The 5,152-nt window shown below is 42.3% G+C and overlaps 1 pseudogene; it reads left to right on the top strand.

Annotated features, from left to right (window-relative positions):
• The first annotated feature begins 4,370 nt into the window (after positions 1-4,370).
• Positions 4,371-4,491, top strand: LOC136649925 (5S ribosomal RNA; annotated as a pseudogene).
• Positions 4,492-5,152: the final 661 nt, after the last annotated feature.

The following is a 5,152-nucleotide window of genomic DNA, read 5'->3' on the forward strand; positions in this document are numbered from 1 at the left end:
TGCTGAGTCCAAAGGTCATGAATGGGTCTGGTTGGTGAAGAATTTATTTTCTTACTGCTGCTTATATACAAATTGCTTTCCAAATATCTGTACAATGTCATACCGCTAATACAAACACATACATTTCTAAAACACCCATAATTTAAGATGACTTCTTTTCACTGTTACTGCTCATTGAGGGAGAATGAACAAGTAAGTGGAGCAAGAACAAGTGTTATATACATAAACAATACAAAGAAGCTCACCACATGTTTTCAAACTGCAATAATATCCCTTCTTTAGCAAATTCAATTATTTTCCCAGCCTATTAATATAGATAGGTCCATTAACCAACCTTGCGCATTGGGGAATATTTCTGGAAATGCATCTCCTCCTGGCAGAAACATGAAATCATCAAACAGACCCATAATGTAAGTCTCAATGGTGCTTGATTAGTCCTTCATCTCCAGCAAGTATTTATGTTCATCAGTTCATGCCTGACCCTTGTTCCATTTGAATTATGCTTTTGCTGTAATGCCTGAAAGTTTTCCTTTAAGTTTAGTAACTAATGTAGTAGGACAGTGGTTGTCAAACATTTTCGCACTGGGACTCACTTCTTAGAATAACCCATCAGAAGTGACGTCATCATTCTGGAAGTGATGTCATGGCCAGAAGTGACATCATCAAGAAGGAAAATTAACACCCCTCATATTGTGGGAGAATTCAATGGTTTTCACCTATTTACATGCACTTTTGTACTCATACTGTTATATTTATATCATGGAAGTTACTTGGACCTATGTATAGGGATTACACAAACATCAAATCAATTCATTAAATAAATTAAAAGTTTACAATAAGTATAATTTTAAAAATGTATTTGAAATCAAGAAGAACCCTCCTAACCCTCCCAAGGAGTTGCTGAAAATTCCCCAAACATCCCAAAAGCTGCAATCCTAACCACACTTACCCAGGAGTAAGCCCCATTGACTGTCATTGTTAAAAGCATATACAGTACATAGTAGCCTGTTAAACATACTGATCTGTAACATTTCCCCAAATGCAATTACGTACCATGGTACCATCAAGTCTAATATATTAAAAGTATAATACACATTGACATGAATGGGGACGCACCTGAAATTGGTTCACGACCCACCTAGTGGATCCTGACCCACAGTTTGAGAAACACTGTTACCAGAGAGTAAGCCACTGAACACAGAACGAATAACTTCTGAGTCAATATGCATAGGCTTACACTGTAAGGCTGTAATTCTATACACACTGTGAGCAATACCTATCTTCTTGTTTAAACCTGGTACTGATCTTGCCAGGTTCAATAACAGCCCAAACCTGAGCTTCCTGGTGTCTGCTGGAGCAACGGCACCAAAGCGGCTATCACTGTAACCAGCAGGTGACAGGAAGCAGCTGGAGTTCTCCTCTGGGGAAGGGGACTTTTGTCCCCTTCCCCTGGGAAAAGCTCTAAGCCCTGCAATGGGACTTCTCAAGTCTGCGCTGGCTATTGCCAGCACAGAGCTGAGAGACTCTGTCAGGCTGGAAGGCCTGACAAAGAGGTCAGATTACGGTGGAGCAGAGCTTCGCAGATCCCGGCCTGGTTCCTCCCCACCTGCCCTCCCCCTGTCCCCAGAGGCTATAGCATTGCCAGGTGGTTGAACTTGCCACCAGCAATGGTGGGTCATCTTCCTGCCAGTGCTGGGCCCAGCGCCTGACTGGTGCAGGCCCAACACCAGTGCTCCTTACTCATCGGCTGCCGTAAACGTGCTTTACGGCACATTTATGGCACACAGTCCAGGCGCTGGCCAAGTTCAGGATTGGGCCCTAAGTGAGCTAGACGTAGCTCCTACTGGGAACCACCTAGGATCTTTTGTGTGCAAAGCATGAGCTCTGCTACTGATCTATGGCTCTTCGCCACAGAAGCCATTTGGACTAAATTCCTGCACTATGACCTCATAGTTGCATATGTTCCCAGAGTCTGCTCTTCATCATCAACTGGACACCAGCAATGGCTTTGGATGATTTTGAATGCTATCCTGTATACTCAACAGTATACTCCAGCATCTAAGCAAATGTTCTACTCATAATGTTTCACATGTACAAAGGAAACCCTTGCTTTCTTTTCCCAGTTTTGCAAGCATAGCTTACTCGAAACAAAACAAAACAAACCACAAAAAAAAAAAAAAGCTCATTATGGTAGATGACATTTCACATCCATTGCAGGGTTCCAGAACCAGTTTTTTTTTTTTAATTCGTATTATTCCTTGAAACAGTAGCACAAACCATTTTGCTTTCTAGTTGCAGACAGGTCTTTCTAGGTTCCTTTTTTTTCATTTCAGGGAACCAGAAATGTATAAGTGCTATAAAACAAAGTCAGGACAAGTTATACAAGTATGTATCTTCCCATCTAATTCACAGCTGAGATATGCTGGAGATTCAAGCTGGAAAGTAAGTTCCATCAAAATAAACCAGACTTGTTTCAAAGCGAAACAGTTAAATCAATCAACGTTCTTTTGTTTTATCGAATGAAGGATCAGGCTGAAAACTAACAGCGCTCTGAACTGAAAACGGTTGCTTAAGAGCTGTGCGTATTGCATGCAAACCACAGACTCACACTGTGCTGTGGAATATAACAGACAGCTGAAGATGTGAAAAGTCAGAATGTTACTCCATTATTTTGGAGTGTATAAGATCAATTGCTCCTGATAAGTGCCTGTGAAGTTTCGCTGATAGTGAAGCAGGTGTTCCTCACCCCTAAAGCATTATCCCAAGGCATGTTGTACAGTATATAGTGTTACACATAGAGCAGTGGTTCCCAAACTTTTTAGCATTGGGACCCACTTTTTTAAATGACACTCTTATCAGGACCCACCTAGGTTTACGCGCCTTAAATAAAAGGAGATCTAGAAAGATTTATTTTTGTTTATTTTCTTACCAGTAATATTTTTGTTTATTTACAAAAAAAATCTCAATACATTTCTCATAATGAAGCAGCCCTAATGAACTTTAAAGAATGCTCTCCTTCCTTTCCCATTACCCCCCAGAAAAATAAAACAAAATAATAAAATCTTATCTCTCTGTATTTATACATGCTTGCGAACTGCAGGAGCTCAGCTCCTTGCAGACCCCAGGACCTGAGCTCTTTACAGAGCAAAGCCACTATCTTGCAAAATCCAGGAGCTGAACTGTTTGCTTCGTAATTAGCAACTGTCTGATTTTGAATATTTTCAGGACTTGAGGCAATTAGTTACCTGTTCTTTCCATCACCTGCGTCTACATTGGAGGCTCAGCACAGCTCTTTGTGACCTGCCAAAAATCAGGTCGCAACCCACCAGTGGGTCCCGACTTACTGTTTGTCTTAGAGAGAGGGAGGGGCTTTTCAAATGGTGTTGTAGGGAAATAATTGCAGCTTTGCTATGCCATTGCATGGGATCTAGACATGTTTTCGGAAGGCTATGTTACTGTTCTGAGAATATCACGTTTCCAGCACTCAAACCACAATATTTTCTCCAAGCACTCTTAAGGCTTGGGCTGGACAGACACATGGCAAAAGGTCAAGGGCTGTTCCAAAGGAACTTGAAGCCTCCAAGAGCCCTCACCACCATTGCCACTATTACCAATACTCTCATACGTGAGGGGTCAGCTTTAAGTCAATTAGACCAATTGCTCCCAATTGTGCCCTCCCACTGCATGGGAGGTGGTCCATCATAGGGGTGATACACTGGCCTCCTGCACTGGGTGGCGAAAACTCTAGTGAAGCCACCACTGCTGCTGTCTCTGTGTAATTATAAAAAGGCAGCCACTTACTGCACTCTTCACATGATGTCTTCAACTGAAGAAGTACGAGGCTTCCTGCTTGATTTAGTGGGAGTTCCTTCATTTGCCCAGTCCCTGTAAATCAAACTGGAAAGCCTATTGTGTTTCAAGAAACTGTGCCAGGAGCAAGTTTTATCTTTTAGTAGGTGGAAAGTAGATCAGTGAGTCTTTCATCCACAGCAGACTCTGAGGTTGTGGTGGCAGCAGACTCAGGGGAAAGGACACCCAGCATCTGCTGGCCACTTCCCTGTGCAATTTTTCACTGATGTAACCCACATCACTTCACTTGGTGAATGGGCCACACCTGCCTGGAATCTTGCCCATGCACAGCAAGCCCACTATGGCTTTCCTGGTTCAATGCCACTTACTCCATATAAGAGTGTACAGAATTTCAACCTTAGATGACTACTCTCAAAATGTGTTGGACTGCAGAGTTACATTAACACTAGGCATAACCTTACATGTACGTTTGCCACCAAAAGTGACACCCACATGAAATGATAGCAAATGTGGGTGCAAGGTTCCCTAAAATATTGTGTGTGATTAACCTTGAATCACATGTTATCAGGCAACTGTTACCCTGCACATGCCTGATCTTGTCCGATCTCAGAAGCTAAGCAGGGTCAGGCCTGGTTAGTACTTGGATGGGAGACCACCTGGGAATACTGGGTGCTGTAGGCTTATACCATAGTCTTTCGAGACTGAAGGTTGCCAACCAGGCTTTCTCCATAGATCGTACTGCAATGTGGTTGAAGATTCCATGGGCTTAACTTATGATCAGCATGTGATGAGCTGGGGTCCAAGTCCCCATCCCCTTCAGGATGGACAGTGTCCCAGCAGATGCCCCTCTTAAAGGCCCTTGACTAACATGGATTTCAGCATGACCTCATTCATCACAGAGCCCAGCCCTGCTTGGCTCTGACAAATGCCAGTCCATAAACCAAACTGAGTCAGGACTGCACCCATGTTGGGAAAAGAGAGGGTGTTCATAACAGCTAGTCCCCATGTTTTAACTGCCCTGTGAAAATATAATGAAAATACAAAATTTATTGTAATAAATAAATAAAATTTAGGGGCCACTTCTCGATTTTTTGGTTGCCAAGCAGCAAATAAAGAATTTATTCAGGAAATAAAACAATGAACATTATGCAATTTACAAATCAACAATAGGGGAGAATAACATTTTTAAAAAATTCAGTTCCTGGTTCACTTACAGGCCAAAAGCTTGTCTGGAGAAGAAAATCTTTACAGCTCTCCTAAAAAAAGTCTAGCAAGCAGATCTGACCTATTTCTAAGGGCCACCACTGAAGTGGTTCTGTAATTTGTAGAAATCGGTCTTCTA

Source organism: Tiliqua scincoides, chromosome 4 (genome assembly GCF_035046505.1).
Source record: "Tiliqua scincoides isolate rTilSci1 chromosome 4, rTilSci1.hap2, whole genome shotgun sequence".
NCBI classification, from domain to species: Eukaryota; Metazoa; Chordata; class Lepidosauria; order Squamata; family Scincidae; genus Tiliqua; species Tiliqua scincoides.